The 9,409-nt window shown below is 37.9% G+C and overlaps 1 long non-coding RNA gene across 2 annotated transcripts; it reads left to right on the top strand.

The window, feature by feature from the left end:
* Positions 1-350: 350 nt before the first annotated feature.
* On the top strand, positions 351-3,142 carry LOC149551441 (uncharacterized). 2 transcript variants are annotated; one of them, XR_016353296.1, is made up of 2 exons: positions 351-717; positions 1,456-3,142. It is a non-coding gene; the product is annotated as an uncharacterized LOC149551441 (long non-coding RNA). The 2 variants fall into 2 exon arrangements; XR_016353297.1 differs by having other exon boundaries at positions 351-722; positions 1,456-1,794.
* The last annotated feature ends 6,267 nt before the right edge of the window (positions 3,143-9,409 follow it).

Here is a 9,409-nt window from a genome sequence, read left to right on the forward strand (position 1 = left end):
AAAAATTTAGAATATGAAATCTCGGTTCTTTAAACTAACTGAAATTGTTTTTAGACAAGAAAAAGAAGACAATTAAGCCTCATTGGGCATCATTTCACCATACAAGAAAAAGCTGAACGTAACAAACTAGCCAAATGAGCTGCACGTCCGAGGAAACTGATATGCGTGGTTGAAGGGGCGCTTGAAAAACAACTTTGTCTGATCGTGGAATTCAAAATTTCTCAATCATAACTGACACGTGTCTTCCCAGTAAAACACAGAAAGTAACTCAGTAGTTTTTCTCTGCACTTTCCTCTCCTCCTACAATTTTGGCCATAAATATCCTTCCCCACACCATTTGCCTTGTCCTTTTTCTGCCCTTCTCTTCTGAAGATTTGTCTGCCATGGCCAAATACGAGGCGCTTATTTTTCTGCTATGGACGGTGCTGCTGTTTTCACTTGTTAGGAGCTGCGAGAAGGCAAATGCGCCGCTTACAGAGGATCCTTTTACTGCAGATTCACCGAATTTCTCCAATTCAGCATTAACGTTCCTCGGTCTGTACTGGTTATTTGCGCTTTTCTTTGCAGTGATTCTGTTCTTGCTTGCACTTTCTCCGCGTTTGCGCCGTTCGTTTTACTAGCCTATCTCCCCTTCATTTACAATCGTCTCGAGTTCCAATACCGGAATTCTTTCTCTGACACATCTCATCACTGCGGCGTTGATCTTAAAGTTTCCAGGTAAGGTGTCACTGCTCTACCTTGAAACGTTTAATTACAGTTTTATATTAAGTTTATGTATTTTTCATCTTGTTTGAAAGCTTTAAATACAGTTTTATAAATAGTGTTGTCGTGCTATTTCGAAAGGTCTGAGTACAGTTTTATGGTTAATTTATGTATTTTTCATCTTGTTTAAAAGATTTAAACAGTGTTATAAATACTATTGCTGCGCTAGTGCGAAAGGTCTGAACACTGTTTTATATAATTTATGTGTTTCTCATCTAGTTTGAAAGATTTAAGCACAGTTTTATAAATATTGTCGCTGCATTAGTTCAAAATGTTTAAACACTGTTTTAAGGTTGATTTATGTATTTTGTATCTAGTGCGAAAGATTTAAATGCAATTTTATAATTATTGTCATTAGCATAATCAGTTTCAGAAATACGAGCACTAAGATTTAAAATACACAGTTTTAGAAATACTGTCACTGCGCTATCTTGAAAGGTTTAAACACAGTTCCTATTTTGAAAGGTTTAAACACAATGTATCTTTGCATTTTTTATCTAGGGTTTAAACACATTTTGTGGCAAACCTATGCATTTTTCGTCGTTTAAACGCATTTTGTAGTAAGTCTATGCATTTTTCATCTAATTTGAAATGTTTAAACACGTTTTGTAGTAAATCTCTGCATTTTTCATTTACTTTGAAAGGTTTAAACACCATTTACACTCAATTTTTCCTTGTATTCTATTTGTGCAGATGATGCGGTTCTTGATTTGCAATGAAACGTCCCAAGCTTTTGATCATTGCGGTATTTTGTTAGTTCCAGGAGAAAATAAATGTAGATTGACTAGTAATTCATTATCTTTGTGCTTTTCGCCTTTTGTGCAGCTGGTTGTTTTCGCTTAACATTCTCATTAATAGCCCTCTCGTGCCTCGGGCTCAGGGTTTCGAATACATAAGTATTTGCTACTATTATTAATGGTTGCCATGCCTTTTAATGAATACATATGGAAATGATGTCGTCTGCAGTATTAGTAGTAGTTTGTAATATCTCTCTCCTAATGAAAATGTTAGTGTTCTGAGTTTTTACTTCTGATTTGCCTTCGTCACGTTGTAATTTTTTGACATAAGAATTCGACAGATCCTAAAATATTACACAATGCCACGGTAAGTGTTGCCTTCCGGTGTTAATTTTTTTTGTTAAAGTTGATACGGATCTTGAATGCTATAAAATACGCCAACTTCTGTTGGATAATCACAGTATTTTCAAAGTTCCAGTAGAAAAATAGTAAGGGTTTGACTAATTTATCATCTTATATATTTCAGTACTTGATCGGATTTTATGTGGCTGGTAGTTTTGTCATAATAGAGTTATTAACGGCCCTGTCTTGCCATGGGCTCAGGATTTCGAACACAAATATTACTTATTGCTACTGTTATTTATGACTGCCAATCTTTTTCATGAATATTTCTTCAGTTGATATTGTCTGCAGTCTAAGTAGTCCTCAACAGATCTCTTTTTTATAATGAGAATATAAAATAACACCGCACAGTGTGAGTGTTCTGAATTTTTTCTTCTGCCTTATCTTCATCGTATTAAATTTATTTTTCATTGAGATTTCAAGAGGCCATTTTTTTACCACAGTAAAAATTGCCTCAGAGTGTAACAGTACGAGCTAAAATGCAGTTTTGTTATTATTTTGACTGCATTGTTATTGAAATTTACGCCCCAATTAAAATCTGCAACTGTAGCTCTCAAGATTGTATAAAAGACTTAAGATTAAAAAATTAATAATAAAGTTTAGACACCTCGTGCTTGATAAAGTTCGCCTGCAATGTGTTAGTTCTATTATTAGAAAGCAGCGAATCTATTTTTAGAGTGTGACATTCTATGTAACAGCCATCCCAGTACTGTCACCACTGCTATGTTAAAACTGCTGCTGCATTTATCTCCATTGTGGCTGTCACTATTAATAGGGTTTAGTGTTAAGGTTCAGTCTGTGGTCTTTTTTACGAACAGAATTATAGTTAGTCTTGATAATAAGGTTAGGGTTAGCGTCAGGATTAGGGTGAAGGCAGGACTTACATTATGATTATAAAATTGCATTCAGGTTAAAAATAAAATTTTGATTAGGGAAGGTTCAGATTTAGATTTGGTTAAGGTTATGGTTATGGTTTGAGTCAACGTTAAGATTAGTTTTACTATTAGAATTTAAGATTAGTTTTACTATTAGGATTTACAATTAGGATTCAAGATTATGACTAAATTTAAGGTTGTTTTAAATATAGGTTGGTATTAAGGTCTAATATTTAAAATTAGGATTTATCAAATAAGATTGAGTATGATAAGAATTTAAAATTTATAATTAGGGTGAGGGTTATGCTTTAGCATTAAGGGTTTACAATTTAGAATTAGGGTGTAGCATTTATGATTACTATTTAGTATACTATTTACGATTATTAAGGTTAGGATTCAGGGTTTAGAAGCTCAGATCCAAGTTTGACATTTAAGAGTAGTGTAAAGATTAGGTTTCTAATTTAATTATATTAATAGTATATAAATTAGGGTTTTAGTAGGTTGAAAATTAGGATTATTCTTTGATTTTGTTCACTTTAATGGTCAAAGTTAGGTTTGGGTTATTATCATTTGGTCTTATTTTTTAAATCTTAGTTTGGAATAGATTTTGGAAGCTTGTAAAAGCTCAATGGTTATTAGGGATAGGGCTCAATGTTTGGTTATGGGGTTAGTTTTTTTAATTTATTAACATAGATCACTATAGTGACAACTACAAATAAATCCAACATGTGCATGGGTTTGAGAAACCAAATGTTCTAAATATTAAAGAAAATATGTTTGATGATTTGATGACTTTAATATTTAAGGTTACAATTTAGTATTTTAACTTTAGTTATGTTTGTAGTTAAGATTTAATAAATGGTAAATATTTTTTAAGTGTAACACTATAATTTAAATTTAGGTTTAGTGTTATGATAGTTTGTTTATTTGTGTTGATGATAAATTTGGTTTAAGGTATATGGTGGATTAGATTAGACATGTGCAATGAGGACATACTAATTAGAAATGTGCTACCTCATAAGATTCTAATTAGAGTTGACATTTGAATAAATTAAAGGTTACCCCTCGTTACAATGAAGTTTTAAAGGTTAAATTTGATTATTTTTTAAGTTAGGGTTCATCATTGTTTTCAATGTGTAAGACAACCTAGTTTAATATTTAATTTGATAATAAATATTTTCATTTTTCTTTCTTTAATAGATTTTTTGTTTTATTTGTTTAATAGTAAATTGTATGAATATTTAGAAAAAATTACAATAAAGATACATAAAAGCAAAATTGTACAATCCATAAAAGGTGCCCAAGCCCAAATAAAACCTCTGCCTATTTAGCAATAACCAAACCCCTCATAAAATGGGTTACATTTTACATACAAGTATAAAAAATGCCCACACTATGGTAATAATGCAGGTCTGCAAGAGTTTACCCGAAACATAACATCCCAACCCAAGAAACTGAACCAGGCTCACTTGAACCAAGAAGCAACTTCCTCCCTTGAGAAGTTAGGGATTCCGTGATCTGGCAGAGAAGCAACGAAACAACAAGCCTTCTTCCCACTATGAGCAGGAGTGCGCTCTGGAAGCAGGGATATGTCCACCGCCACAGGAATCTTAATAGAATGGGTTGATGAACCAACCACTACACAACCCACATTTAGAAAACTAGAAGAACATGTTGCTTTCTCTACACCATAATCCCCCACAAGAAACCCACTAGACGTCGCAGAGCCTTGCTTGCTTTATCGAGGGGGGATTTTCCTTCAAATCAGTGGTTGCCCATCCTCACCAATCGATGTGTTGGATCTCAAAAGTGTCTTCTTGTGCTTCCTCCCCACTCAGTCTCCCACCAGTGCCCGCTCCAGGTTCATAGAATGGAAGAAAATAAGCAATTTGTGTCATCCCCAAGGGACAGAAGGAAGGATAACTTCAGCAGGATCCGAAGATGATGAAATCAACAATGGTTGAAGTTCATCTGATCCTCCCCCAATCAACCTCCAAGAACGATTCTACATATGAATGTCAATGACAATCTCAACCTTCATCACGTACGTCACCGCCTCATTTGAGCCCTCTACCATCAGCTCTAATGCCAAGAACTGAGAAGAGATATGCAAATTAGACCTCGACTTCCAATCAGCTTCCATGAAATGCTCGCTGAACATGAGTCTTCGCGCCTCCCAGAAGAGCTCGTCGTCAAGCTTGAAAATGTGCCGTAGACAAGTCACTGAAATGGAACCCTTGAAATAAGGGATTTGTCAAGAGAAAAATTAGCCATTGTATGTTTTAATTGTCGATTTGCAAACAAAGGATAATGACAAAAGTAGATATTGAAGGCATGTACGGGAGAGCTATTAAATAACTAGTGGATGCCTCTAGAAGGCACAACCACAAATCTTTGCGAGAATTGGAAATTCCATTGCCTCCAATCCCATGAGAATAGATTTCCAAGGATGGATACCAAATACCAAGGACTGGCTGGCATCACTAAGCAATAATTGCCTTGGGTACAAATGCTTTCGACCATAGTTAGGGCAAACTTCTATGTGTAAAGGGGTCACATGGCCAACTCGCGGGGAGGGATATCATTGAAAAACTCAATGCTTGTCAAATTATCAATCGTGTGACATGCCACCCCAATATTTGAAAGCTTGTTTGCTAGTTCATTTTCTTTTCTAGGCACATGAGATACCTTAAGGGTTTGTTTGAGATACCTTAAGGGTTTGTTTGGTTGCTAGTATTAGAATTAGAAATTAAAATGGGAATGGTAATGAAAATTGAGAATGGGAATTGCAATTTTTTTATTATTAAGGGTTAGAATAGGTTTTCTATAGGGGACCTAAAAATTCAAATGTTGTTAAAAATTTTCAAAAGAAATCATGGTGAAATATAAAATTAGCACCCCCATAAAACCAATGTTCTACAAGTGACCAACAACCTAACTATGACAAGAGCAACACCAAATAAAATAACTATGCTGAAAACACAAAAATAAAAATAACTAGAAAACAAAAGAACCAACCTAGCATTAAGTTGGCTCCAATTATAGCTCCTCCTTTTCATTGATCTTCTCCATGACCATTTTGACATCATCTTTTATCTAGTTCTTTTCTTTCCTGTAGCCTCTCTCATTCCCTTAGCATCATCCAAGTCCGACACCATGAATTTTTTGATGAGTCAAGATAAGAATCTTGAACCCAAGTAAAAGAAAAGAAGAACCATACCTTTTATGCTTTGGGCCATTACAACCAAGTAGTAGAAAAGGTAATATCTAACACAAACTATTATCACAAACTATTATACACCCATCGTAGAGTAAAACTTAATAAAATATCTAGTAAATTATGACTTGTATTAGAGTCTAACTTATCATCCAAAAAATAGTTGATAATTTTTGTCACTTAGGTTTGCACCCTTGTCCAAGGCCTATGCGCGAGGACAACCTAGTGAAACATGGAAACAACCTCCAAGCTATGGGACTTGAACTGCGAGGTTGAGTCTCCGGAGAAGGTCGGCTTCCTCTTACTATCAGGGTGCACCCAACTACTCTTGGAGAGGAAAAGGGAGAAAGAGAGAACGAAAGCAATTCTACCTAGTTCTAATCTAAGGAGGTGATGCACCAAAATAGAGTGTACGGAACAATCTTTGCCCATACATGCACTACTGAACCAGAATGAAACTAAGGATATACACATTCAGACTTGCTTTAATCAAATAACCACATACAGATCAGAAAACCAAAATGAATGACACAAGGAAGAAGTTCGCTTATACATCATTCACAGGCCAGCAAAGATACAGTCTTGCAGATTACAGATTTCCACAAAACAATGGCACAAGCAAAGAATTCTTGCACTTTAATACCAATGGCTGAAGGAGATAAGTAAAGAATTAGATAGTTCAGAGGCACAAGGGAATTCACGCTAGAATTGCAGAGCAAAAGCAGAGGAAAAAATCAGAGAGAAGGTCCCCCTTACAAAAACTACAAAATCTGCCTTTTTAGTTCAAGCATAACTGAGATCTTTTGTTGCTAAAGTGACCCTGCAGCTACCTACCATTAAGTCCTGTGAAGGACAATCACGAGAATCTGAAGAAAATCTGATCTTTGTTGCAACAGGTGTTCTGAGAGGACTGAAAACGACGCCATCAATGTTCTGACTGGGTAGATAGATTGACTGAGATGGTGGAGTGCTCTTCCTCATTTTGCATTCATTTCGGGTAGGTTGGGATTGATCACGAAGATCAGATCACACAAAAAAATCAATTACCTTTGTTTCTTGGTTCATGAATCAGCAGGGTCAGCGAGGTCAAACGGCTCCACATGCTGACTGGGCCACGTGGGCCAATCACATTCCTTCCTTCTGTCGTTCTGGACATCTTTTCCACGTTTGACCACCCTTAATATTGACTGGGCGTCATGTCGCTATTGAAAAGTCTTCAAAAAAATCCTGATAGCGCCATAGCACTTAGTGGTTTCAACCTAACTATGCCACCTTTCCACCATCTAGCCGTAACATCAAAACTAATTGCCACATTGACTGTGACGATTGCTCTAACTGCCAGCCGTTAATCTTCAACCTTAGCTGAGCCAGCGAGACACGTGTCAACAAGGCGCTATGTCGCCATGGTATCCATCCTGCAGTGTCCAAAGGCGAGATAGCGCCAACCGTTGATCGGCTTAAAATTGGACGATCATGAAGACTCGTCGTACCACTGTGTTGTCCTTACCCCGAGCCCATCATAACTGGTGCCACCTCAGCAATCGCACCTTGGTGAGACTTGGCCCCACTGACATGTGGCAAAAGGCACTATGTCGCTATGGTAAAGATCGCACAACTTCACCATAGCGACATGGCATCTTCCGTCAATTCTCCTTGATCTGATGGCAAGCAAGATAGATACTGCCCCTCAGTGTATCAATCAGTGGGAACTGGCCATGTGCCAACTGTTTGTATTTCCTACACCTCCAAACTTGGACCCACGAGGACACGTGTCCTCCAGGCGCCAACTCGCTATCGTAAATCACGCGTAGCTTTTCCATAGTGCGATGGCGCCTGCCCTTGATCTCTATAGATCTGACGGTGGAAAGCTTAAACCTTTACTATGCTGGCTACATGAAAATATGGTCCCATTAGGACATGTAGCACCCAGGCCCTATGTCGCTGTTGATATCTCTCAAGCAGTTCCTCATAGCGCGATGGCGCTCGTCGTAGATCAATCTCAATCTGACGATCAAAACCACCTCGTACTCTGCACATCCTTCCCTCTAAAAATTGCTGGGCCCGTGAACCACATATGCTCTGACTCATACACTTGGCACCTCCCTATTGGCCTTCGAAGCACTAACCTGGCAGATTCTGGTATTGCTTAATCCTGACCACGCCACGTGTCAACTAGGCGCTATGTCGCTAATGGAAAACTCATGAGTTTTTCGTTGGTGCCATGGTGCCTTGCAGCTTTTTGAAACTTTTCGGCCTGTGAACCACATATTCGCCTAGTCTTCCGTAAACATTTTCCCATACTGCGAACCTTGCCCGCCAAACACTAAGACTCACCATAGAAACACCCTCCGGCCGGTTGGGCGCTATGTTGCTATGAAGATTTTTCGATCAACATATGATAGTGACATAGCGCTCACAGTGCCGTGGAACTTTTTTGACCCACCAAACATGTTTGCTTGGCAAGTTGGACCCACCGGACACGTGTCATCAGGGCGCCATGTCGCTAACGTGTTAACCGTGCAACTTCTAATGGTGAGACAGTGCCAACTCTCGATCTACCTTAGATCTGACGATGGAGAACCTGCGGGCCATAGAAACCATGTTATAAGGCTTAGGCATTAAAATAATATTAACTTTGGGAATCAGCCATTGGATGGGCTGGACATTTGAAATTTGAATCTTGGCAAGGCAAACAAATGATAACATTTTTGGTGACTCACAAGGGACACAAGCCTGCTATGTGTATGACCAGTGACCTCGTGTATCCATTGGGCTATGGAGTCAAAAAATGGGTCTGTGCATACTGTGAAACCCTAACCCCTCTGTGAGGAGATAAAAACATGAAATCCTGAAAAAACTGCAACTACAACTGGAAACAAAAAACAAAACTTCCTCTGAAACCTGAGACACCTCAAAATATGCTACCTCACAGGGAGACGGCTGTGCCCGTGCACTTCTTGAAAAGCAGGAAACAACAGAAAAGAAACTAAACTACTTATGTACATGGATTCCCAAATTTTCAAAAATAGGGTTTCAGATAGATCCCATTGACTGGAATGGGAAAAATCTCTCCATTGGGCCAACTTAGCTAGAATGCATTAGCTTGTTTGCAACTGGGAATCAGATAGGGGCCACTCCATAGTGCATCAAATTTGGAATGTCTTCCTAGTTTTGCTCTATCTGAATCCCACTTTAGAACTAAATCTCCTTCCCTGAAGGTCCTAACCCTAGCCTTATTATCAAAATTCCTCTTCATCTACTGCTGATGTATTTCTAGGGTTTGCATAGCTTTATTTCTCTTTTCTTCTAGTTCAATCAGCTCTGCCATTCTTACTGACATGGCATTATCTTCAATCAATTCCAGCTGATGAGCCAACTCCAAGGATGGGAATTCCAATGAGATTGGGAGTTTGGCT

This window comes from Cupressus sempervirens, chromosome 6, assembly GCF_028749045.1.
Source record: "Cupressus sempervirens isolate cs-2001-9-10 chromosome 6, ASM2874904v1, whole genome shotgun sequence".
Lineage (NCBI taxonomy): Eukaryota > Viridiplantae > Streptophyta > Pinopsida > Cupressales > Cupressaceae > Cupressus > Cupressus sempervirens.